Source organism: Pleurodeles waltl, chromosome 6 (genome assembly GCF_031143425.1).
Source record: "Pleurodeles waltl isolate 20211129_DDA chromosome 6, aPleWal1.hap1.20221129, whole genome shotgun sequence".
Lineage (NCBI taxonomy): Eukaryota > Metazoa > Chordata > Amphibia > Caudata > Salamandridae > Pleurodeles > Pleurodeles waltl.
The window spans coordinates 166,414,856-166,426,157 of record NC_090445.1 but is presented as its reverse complement, the minus strand read 5'-3'; positions in this window follow the sequence as shown (position 1 = coordinate 166,426,157).

Below are 11,302 nucleotides of genomic sequence, written 5' to 3'. Positions count from 1 at the left end.
GAGGTGAGGAAGTTTTTGGGAATGGTGGGCTACTGTCGCCAGTGGATCCCCAACTTCTCAACTCTAGCAAAGCCTTTACTGAAACTGACCCAGAAGGATGCCTTGGATCAAATTGAACTGAAAGGAGATGAGATGGATGCTTTTGTTGAATTGAAAGAGTGCATGTGCAGGGCTCCAGCTTTAGGTATGCCTGACTACACAAAGCCTTTCACATTGTTTTGTCATGAACGTGATGCATGTTCTTTGTCTGTCTTGACTCAAGCCCATGGTGGCATAAACAGACCAGTAGCGTATTTTTCAGCTACTTTGGATCCGGTCGCAGCAGCACTCCCAGGGTGTTTGCGCGCCGTAGCAGCAGTTGGTATCAGCCTCACTCAGAGTGAAGGAATAGTGATGGGACACCCAGTAACAGTCATGGTCCCTCACTCAGTTGAGATACTTTTGACCCGCTCCCGAACGCAACACATGACCGGAGCAAGACTCACAAGGTATGAAACGATAATTCTGGGCTCACCGAACGTGCAGCTGAAAAGGTGCACTACGTTGAATCCAGCAACATTGCTTCCTGGAGAAAATGCTGAAATTGAGAACGCTGAAGACGTCGAGCATGACTGCCTTCAGGTGACTGAATTTTGCACAAAACCTCGACCTGACATTAAGGATACTAAACTTGATGAAAATGACCAAATTGTTTTTGTTGATGGTTCATGTCTGAGAGATGGGATGGGAATTTTGAAAGCAGGATATGCTGTATGTACTGTAACAGGTGTCCTGGAAGCGGGATGGCTTCAAGGAGTCTATTCCGCACAAGTAGCAGAACTTGTAGCCCTTACAAGAGCATGTCAACTGTCTGCATTGATGAAAGTCACCATTTACACTGATAGTCAGTACGGGTTCGGAATTGTGCACGACTTTGGACAACTATGGTCACAGAGAGGTTTCCTGACTTCTTCAGGATCCCCAGTGAAAAACGGGGAGAGAATAAGGGAATTGTTACACGCCATTCAAATGCCAGCTGAAGTTGCAGTGGTAAAGTGCAGTGCTCATACAAAAGGACAGGACTATGTTTCTCTGGGAAATGCATATGCGGATCAAGTCGCAAGATTTTGTGCCTTGAACTGTATATTACTCAGAGATGAATGGAATTCAATAAGTGAGCCAGAACTCGAACCAGCTGAAGCATTTGCTTTAAAGGTTGTAGATACAATAGATGAACTAAAAGCATTGCAGAATAACGTCAGGGAGGATGAAAGAGATTCTTGGATTAAATCACAATGTATAAAGAGACCAGATGAGTTATGGGTTTCAAATGAGGGAAAATTTGTTTTGCCAAACAGTCTCTTATCACAGCTTGCGCGGTTCTATCATGGGCAAGCTCACCTAGGGAGAGATGCCATGATAAGATTGTTCAAAACTGATTGGTTTAACCTCAGATTTCGTCAAGCTGCGGAAGCAGTTTGCCATCGATGTGTCACTTGCCAGCAGATGAACCCAGGAAAGGGAACAGTTGTGAACGCCAGCCACATTGGCAGGGCCAGTGGGCCATTTAGTCGAATGCAAATAGATTTCATTGAGATGCCTGTGCATGGAGGTCTGAAGTATGTGTTGGTGATTGTGTGCATTTTTAGTCACTGGATTGAGGCATACCCCACACGTAGAAATGACAGCCTTACAGTTGCAAAGCTATTGTTGAGAGAGTTGATACGACGTTTCGGATTCCCGATCTCTTTAGAATCAGATAGAGGAAGTCACTTCAATAACGAGGTGATAAAGTTACTTTGCGAAGCGCTGAACATTGAGCAAAAACTGCATTGTAGCTATCGCCCTGAAGCATCAGGACTGGTGGAGCAGATGAATGGTACACTGAAATCAAGAATGGCGAAAATATGTGCATCGACAAATTTGAAATGGCCTGACGCATTGCCCTTGGCGCTAATGTCAATGAGAAACACCCCTGATAGAAAGACTGGATTGTCTCCGCATGAAATTCTCATGGGCAGGGCTATGAGGCTTCCTGCAGTTCCGGCAAACGCGCTTTTGAATATTACAGATGATATGGTGTTAGACTACTGCAAGGGTCTAGCTGACGTGTGTGAGAAGGTAGCCTCTTTCTAGCCTTGTTACCCCCACTTTTGGCCTGTTTGTGAGTGTATGTCAGGGTGTTTGTCACTGTTTTCACTGTCTCACTGGGATCCTGATAGCCAGGCCTCAGTGCTCATAGTGAAAACACTATGTTTTCAGTATGGTTGTTATGTGTCACTGGGATCCTGCTGGTCAGGACCCCAGTGCTCATAGGTTTGTGGCCTATATGTATGTGTCACTGGGACCCTGTCACACAGGGCCCCAGTGCTCATAGGTGTGCATGTATATGTTCCCTGTGTGGTGCCTAACTGTCTCACTGAGGCTCTGCTAACCAGAACCTCAGTGGTTATGCTCTCTCATTACTTTTAAATTGTCACTAACAGGCTAGTGACCAATTTTACCAATTCACATTGGCTTACTGGAACACCCTTATAATTCCCTAGTATATGGTACTAAGGTACCCAGGGTATTGGGGTTCCAGGAGATCCCTATGGGCTGCAGCATTTCTTGTGCCACCCATAGGGAGCTCTGACAAATCTTACACAGGCCTGCCACTGCAGCCTGAGTGAAATAACGTCCACGTTATTTCACAGCCATTTTACACTGCACTTAAGTAACTTATAAGTCACCTATATGTCTAACCTTTACCTGGTAAAGGTTAGGTGCAAAGTTACTTAGTGTGAGGGCACCCTGGCACTAGCCAAGGTGCCCCCACATTGTTCAGAGCCAATTCCCTGAACTTTGTGAGTGCGGGGACACCATTACACGCGTGCACTACATATAGGTCACTACCTATATGTAGCTTCACAATGGTAACTCCGAATATGGCCATGTAACATGTCTATGATCATGGAATTGCCCCCTCTATGCCATCCTGGCATTGTTGGCACAATTCCATGATCCCAGTGGTCTGTAGCACAGACCCTGGTACTGCCAAACTGCCCTTCCTGGGGTTTCACTGCAGCTGCTGCTGCTGCCAACCCCTCAGACAGGCATCTGCCCTCCTGGGGTCCAGCCAGGCCTGGCCCAGGATGGCAGAACAAAGAACTTCCTCTGAGAGAGGGTGTGACACCCTCTCCCTTTGGAAAATGGTGTGAAGGCAGGGGAGGAGTAGCCTCCCCCAGCCTCTGGAAATGCTTTGTTGGGCACAGAGGTGCCCAATTCTGCATAAGCCAGTCTACACCGGTTCAGGGACCCCTTAGCCCCTGCTCTGGCGCGAAACTGGACAAAGGAAAGGGGAGTGACCACTCCCCTGACCTGCACCTCCCCTGGGAGGTGTCCAGAGCTCCTCCAGTGTGCTCCAGACCTCTGCCATCTTGGAAACAGAGGTGCTGCTGGCACACTGGACTGCTCTGAGTGGCCAGTGCCACCAGGTGACGTCAGAGACTCCTTGTGATAGGCTCCTTCAGGTGTTAGTAGCCTATCCTCTCTCCTAGGTAGCCAAACCCTCTTTTCTGGCTATTTAGGGTCTCTGTCTCTGGGGAAATTTTAGATAACGAATGCATGAGCTCAGCCGAGTTCCTCTGCATCTCCCTCTTCACCTTCTGATAAGGAAACGACCGCTGACCGCGCTTGAAGCCTGCAAACCTGCAACATAGTAGCAAAGACGACTACTGCAACTCTGTAACGCTGATCCTGCCGCCTTCTCGACTGTTTTACTGCTTGTGCATGCTGTGGGGGTAGCCTGCCTCCTCTCTGCACCAGAAGCTCCGAAGAAATCTCCCGTGGGTCGACGGAATCTTCCCCCTGCAACCGCAGGCACCAAAAAGCTGCATTACCGGTCCCTTGGGTCTCCTCTCAGCACGACGAGCGAGGTCCCTCGAATCCAGCGACGCAGTCCAAGTGACCCCCACAGTCCAGTGACTCTTCAGCCCAAGTTTGGTGGAGGTAAGTCCTTGCCTCACCTCGCTGGGCTGCATTGCTGGGAACCGCGACTTTGCAGCTGCTCCGGCCCCTGTGCACTTCCGGCGGAAATCCTTCATGCACAGCCAAGCCTGGGTCCACGGCACTCTAACCTGCATTGCACGACTTTCTAAGTTGGTCTCCGGCGACGTGGGACTCCTTTGTGCAACTTCGGCGAGCACCGTTTCACGCATCCTTGTAGTGCCTGTTTCTGGCACTTCTCTGGGTGCTACCTGCTTCAGTGAGGGCTCTTTGTCTTGCTCGACGTCCCCTCTCTCTTCAGGTCCAATTTGCGACCTCCTGGTCCCTCCTGGGCCCCAGCAGCTTCCAAAAACGCCAAACGCACGATTTGCGTGTAGCAAGGCTTGTTGGCATCCTTCTGGCGGGAAAACACTTCTGCACGACTTTCCAAGGCGAGAGGGATCCGTCCACCAAAGGGGAAGTCTCTAGCCCTTTTCGTTCCTGCAGAAACCTCAGCTTCTTCTGTCCAGTCGAAGCTTCTTTGCACCCGCAGCTGGCATTTCCTGGGCATCTGCCCATCTCCGACTTGCTTGTGACTTTTGGACTTGGTCCCCTTGTTCCACAGGTACCCTAGATTGGAAATCCACAGTTGTTGCATTGCTGGTTTGTGTCTTTCCTGCATTATTCCTCTAACACGACTACTTTGTCCTTAGGGGAACTTTAGTGCACTTTGCACTCACTTTTCAGGGTCTTGGGGAGGGTTATTTTTCTAACTCTCACTATTTTCTAATAGTCCCAGCGACCCTCTACAAGGTCACATAGGTTTGGGGTCCATTCGTGGTTCGCATTCCACTTTTGGAGTATATGGTTTGTGTTGCCCCTATCCCTATGTTTCCCCATTGCATCCTATTGTAACTATACATTGTTTGCACTGTTTTCTAAGACTATACTGCATATTTTTGCTATTGTGTATATATATCTTGTGTATATTTCCTATCCTCTCACTGAGGGTACACTCCAAGATACTTTGGCATATTGTCATAAAAATAAAGTACCTTTATTTTTAGTATAACTGTGTATTGTGTTTTCTTATGATATTGTGCATATGACACTAAGTGGTACTGTAGTAGCTTCACACGTCTCCTAGTTCAGCCTAAGCTGCTCTGCTAAGCTACCATTATCTATCAGCCTAAGCTGCTAGACACCCTATACACTAATAAGGGATAACTGGGCCTGGTGCAAGGTGCAAGTACCCCTTGGTACTCACTACAAGCCAGTCCAGCCTCCTACAACGTGGTTCGCTCTTTCTCTCACCAGGTGGAAGCAACCACCTTGCCACCGATCCAAGGTCCAGGACACGCACTGAAAGCAGGTGACTGGGTCGTGGTAAAGAAGCACGTGAGGAAGTCGTGTCTGGAACCCTGTTGGAAAGGCCCTTTCCAAGTGATCCTGACGACAACTACCGCCGTGAAGTGTGCGGGGGTTCCCAACTGGATTCACGCCAGTCACACAAAGGAAGTGTTGTGTCCCACAGATGAGGAAGTTGAAGCGCTGAAACTTCCAGTGCCTGATAAAACAGTGCTGAGTGCCGAGACAGAACAAAACCGAACAGAGAGAGAACAGGCAGAAGCAGGAGAGAGAGGGATATTATTGGAGGGCGAAGAGTCCGACTCACTTGGGGAAGACCAAGGAGAAAGTTCAGACAGCGACGAAGAAGCTGAAGGTGACAAAGAGCCTGAAGCAGTTGAGGGTAGCAAAAAGCCTGAAGCAGCTGAGGGTGACAAAGAACCTGAAGCAGCTGAAAGTGATACAGAGCCTGACGAAAGTAAAAGTGACGAAGGGCTCGAAAAAGGTGAAAAAGCAGGAGAGCCTGATCAGAGGAGGGCTTTCCCAGAAGCAGACGATACAGGAAAAGAAAAAGAGAACGTGATTGATTCCCCAGGAGGAGGGGACAAGGCAGAACAGAACGAGAAAGTTCAAGATTCTACAGAAAAGATCGCAGGTCCGTCAAATGGACACGGTGCAAAGAGGAGACTAAGTATATCACCAGTTAAACAAAGGACTGGAGAAGGTTTGAACGACGGAGAAAGGCCAAAAGTGAAAGAGAAAAGAAAGGAAGTGTCTGTCGTGGTACCAACCTCGAGTGAAGAGAAAGACTTGACAAAAGAGGAGAGTACCAGTGAGGCGGAATTGAAAAGGGAAGCAAAATTGAAAAGGAAAAGGATACCAAACAGGAGATATTCCGGTCCAGAATGGGCATATGCAGTCAATGACGATTGGACTGACGAGTTTGTATCTCTAAGCATCGAGAACGAAGAAGAAGAGATACCAATAGAAAAGAAAAGTTTTATGGACTCTGTTGATTGAAAGGGTGATAAATGACATTGCCTGCTACAATATAAAGTGAAACAAACAACCAGCTGAGACATTGTTAAACCGGATGAGACATTTGCTAAATCGATAAAGACTGAGTTATTGCCGAATTGAGACAAATGCTGCTATCCGATAAGTGGCTGGCCTCTTGAAGAAGACTGTGTGAACATTGCGCTCGTTCAGCTTTGTAACTGAATTGCTAAGTAGTTTTATAGGTGCTTCTAGCTCTCTGATTCTATACAGATCATGACACAAAACAGTAGAAAGAAATATTGTAAATATGTGTGTATAGGCTTGATTATTGCATGTGTACTAATAATAATGGCAATTGTGCTTGGAATGCATGGAAAGGGTGAGAATGAGAAAATTGACGCTTCTACTTTTGCTCCTGTTACTGTCACTGAACTAACCGCATTGAAAAGATTAGAAATAGATGAGAGACTCTTGCATGATAAGAAAGAGCTTTCGTATAATGTTTTCTATCGCTTGCTAACAGAATATGTTGAGACTATGGATGCGAAAGATTGTTATGTGTGTACACAGATACCGACATCAGTAAAGGAAGGGGTGACTTATCACCACATGCCTCTTACCTATGGGATTACATGTAGTATAGTAATGTCTAGATTTTATGGTCAAACTAACATACAGTATTTTTACTCGAATTATGATGTTACCTTTGCTTATGTTCCTATAATAGCGCAGCTAAGCCAGATTGCTAAAGATTGGGATGCTAAAATAATGAGGGAATTTTTCGAGCCAATGCTACCTTTTGAAACGGCTCACGCTCATAGGGAAAACCTTACCTGCTCGCTCTCTGCAGTAGAAATAAGCTTTTTAGATCGCACAGATGATAGAAGGGCACAAATGAATGCAAAATTAGAAAAGGAGCTACATAAGAGGACTTCAGTAGATAATTATGATTTTGCAGCAATAAAGACACAAGGGAAAATTGCTTTAGATGCTTGGCATGTAGGGAAATTTTGTATATATCGGGGTGAATCTTATTATGATAACATTTTTGTAGGAGCGAGTGAGTGTAAACACACGTTTATCTTTAAGCCCAAATGGACATTCATGATGAACGGACTTGACCCTGTCATTCCAGGGGTATATTACATTTGTGGGTATAATGCCTATTATCGTCTTCCAAAGGGATGGTGGGGGAGATGTTATTTGGGTATAGTATTCCCAAAGGTTTATCAACTGGATGACCTATCGATGATTCAAAAGACATCTGGATCCCATCGTATCCAGAAAAGAGAGACCGCAGCTGCTGTGGTAGGAGATATATTTGGAGCCATGATTCCTTCATTGGGAGTTGTGCTGAATTCCATCAAAATAAGAAAGTTGTCTACTATAGTGGATAACATGTTGACAAAGTTTTCAGGTGCTATAATCCTGATAGATGCTGAACTTGCAGCGGAAAGAGCTATGACTCTTCAAAATAGGCTTGCTTTAGACATTCTTTTAGCAAAGGATGGAGGCGTTTGCAAAATGCTTGGTGCACGACACTGTTGTACTTATATTCCCGACAATAGTGTGAAAATTAAAACTATGCTTGCTAATCTAACAAAAGAGAGTGCAGATTTGAAGGAACTGAAAGAACCAGGAGTGTGGGAGAAGGTTGGAAAAGGACTTGCTTCAGTGGGACATTGGATTGGGGGAATTTGGAATGGAATATTGTTAAAAATAATAGAGGGAATTTTAATAGTTATAATTTGTATATTTGGAATTTGGGGAATAAAAAGGGGAATAATAATGATTATGGAAAGAATTAAAAGAAGAAAGGAAGAGAAAATAATGAAAAGAATGGCTGAAGAATACAACGCGACAACCAGGGGAATTTAAAGGAAAAGAGAACTGACAGAATTTTAATGGAATAAAATTTGTGGGCGTGGTTTGGTGTGATGACAAGTAGTCATCAGAGGAGGGATTGATGAAGCAGAAAATGAAGGTTTTACATTTTTAGCGCTTAAACGTAGTGTTGAAATAATCATGTGTGACTTTAACCGAACTAATAAAGATTGTACGGGGACAAAATGTGCCCTTAGAGTAGTTTGCCAACATTTATAAGTGTGCTTTATATAACGTGGTGTATTAGAATTGCACTAATCCGACATAATCATAAACGTGTGCTACGATTTGCTTGCTTGAAATATTTTAGCTTAGCATAACTTTAGCGGAGGCTTTGGCCTAGTTGCCTGGTCTCACGGTTTAGATGCTCGTATTTTTCCAATGTGCTAATAAACGTGTATTTTTGCTTGAAGCTGTACTTTTCTACTGAGATCGTTCACATGCTTATCTTAAAGTTTCGTGCCAGCCTGGCATATTTTCTCTTTACTCCAAGGTCGATCTGCAGGTGCGGACAATGGAGGCTCTGAAAGTGAGCTAATTGGTATAAAATGTTGCAACTTGCGTACCCATCTCCAAGGATAATGTATGCTGAAGTAAAAGCTTGAGAACTGTCGTTTTTGATTGGACAATTTGAAGCTAACCTATGAACCCTCCAATGGAAGACCCTACTGGATTTTAACTGTTGTCTATAAAAACCAGGTGCACGAGAAGAAAGTAGCCATTATTGGACATCCCGCCATTTTGTAGACTTCGTAGCTATTATGGCCCACTTTGCTGCGACGCCATTTTGAGAGACTTTGATGCTTTCTCTAATCGAGAGAAAGAGACTTTAAATGATTCTTGCCCTAGAGACTTTAACTTTGATTTGATCCCTTTGCATGAAGTAGTAGTTTTACCTTGCCGCCGTGAGGCAATAGCCCCGTCCACCCCTGTCCCTTTGCCCGTCCCATGCTGATTGAAACGGTACCCATGCTGATCGAGAAACGGTACCTGTGAGACGAAGACTTCCTTGTATGCTGATCGCAATTGGTAAATATGAAAGGAAATTGTAAAATTGCATTGTGTTTCTTTTAGGTAACCAACTGCTGATTTTTGACAAGATCCCTAGCTAGGAGTTTTCTAAATTTATGTTGCTAAATTGTTTTCGCATGAAGTCCCACATGCCGATGCTAATTTGAGGTTAGACGAGGATTCCATATGTCGCACGATGCAATTTGAGATCTTGTTATGCTGACTAAATGTATGCAATTAGTTCATTACAGATTATCGTATTAGTGATTTGCATAGCTATTATCGAATGCCTTGTGATTCAAATGCTACACAGATTACACTTGTTTCGCCGCTATGGACAGCTATTAATGTTCATTTACGTTTATCATTTGGTGTTGAGACACATTTATATTGTGCTAGCTTTGTTAATATAGGGAAATAAATTCACTAACTTTGCAATAAACTGGTGTGGTTATTCCTGACTGAAAGGTCAGGGTTCGCCGAAATGTATTCTGGATTAATTGTTAAGTGTTATGTTGATCAGGGTATTGCTTATGTTCGTTATTGATTAGTGATTTGATGTAATTGATCGATACAAGAGTACGGAGAGTTCCCACTTAGTCAAAAGATTCATCGGCCTACAGAGCGTCCGAATACAGGTAAATTATTAGTACGGACCGCTCTATCACCACCGGCACAGCCAGGCCATTGTCCGGCGCAAATGTGGCAGTGCCGGCGGTCCAACCGTGGCACTTTTTGCCACGGTCGTAATGTGGAGGCCGGACCTCCACATTGGCGGCAGTCCGACCACTACCACAAATCTGGCGGTCCTACGACCACCCGACTCGTAATGAGGGCCCAAGTATCAAATTTTTGGCAAAATGTGGGGAGTGAACCCCTTCAGAAAGGGTCGCTCTCCTGGGGCAAATATTACACACCTCTGTTTCAGCCACTGTGGGGTTAGATTGGCCTTTTTTTTCAGCCGATCTGTCCCCGAGGGGTTGAAGCCCACTAGACACCAGGGATCTAATTTTTGGGCAAAATCCCTTAGGAAAAAGTTGCATCCCTGGAGGCATTAGTTATCTGTGCTTTGGCCCCTCCCCCAGGAGCTAGTTTTGGCCATTTCTTTTGGAAATCTGCCTCGTTGGGGGTCAAAACCCACTAGACCCCAGATATCTTTTTTTTTGGTCAATTTTGGGAAGCTCTTCTCCCTTTTTTATGCCCATCTGCCAGAAAACCACTAGACACCTGGGAAAGTGTTTCTTAATAATAATGTTTCTTTTATTTCTTGTCATCGTTTGCATTTGTGATTGTAATTTTTAATTTCTCCTTTTTATTTGACTGCAAAGCTTTTGATTTCCTTTGCTGCGACTCCTGTTTGAGGTTTCGGCACAGGTTGATCTGTAGTTTGTGTAGTTGCGTTGGTAAGAAAACGTTTTGTGTACTATTTACTCTAAATGAGTATCATTTCCCTTCATGAATGTGTGTTTTTGTAAATGGTGTAGTAATAGCTGGATGTTTACCTTCTGTTTTATTGTGTGTGAAATAATTCTCCTTGCATTTGTGTCCTGTGAGCAATTTTTATTTTCTAGTGTGATATCGTTGGTGCTCGTTGGTGCTTGCTGTGACTGTGCAGAGTAGGGGATGGTGACTCTAGCTGGCTGTGGCAAGTGAATGCTATTGTATTTTGAGTAATTAGGTCTTTGTGGTAAAGCCACACTTTGTTTATTACTTATTTTGCACTGTGTTGTGTATTGTTGACTTACTTGTCAAGTTACTTTTATTTCTAGTATTATGGCTAGCCGTAGGATTACCACTCAGCAGGTTGTTGGCATGCTTTTCGAATCTTCCTCTGACCATGATTATGAGACTGACTACATCCGAGGCAGACGATGAAGTGAAAGATTCTTGCAGTGAATTTTCTGCCTGAGAGGAATCATCTGATGATGAAGCCACTCTCAGTGCAGAGGAACTGCCTCTTTTAGAGAAGTGCATTGATGTGCAGATAGTGCAGCAAGAAGCATCTGGATTTCCCATTGGAAAAGCTGAACTCTGAGTTGCCACAAACATGGTGCAACCAGAGTTGCCTGCCTTTACTGGCGTCGCAGGGTGTATAGTGAATACTAAAAAACTTTTT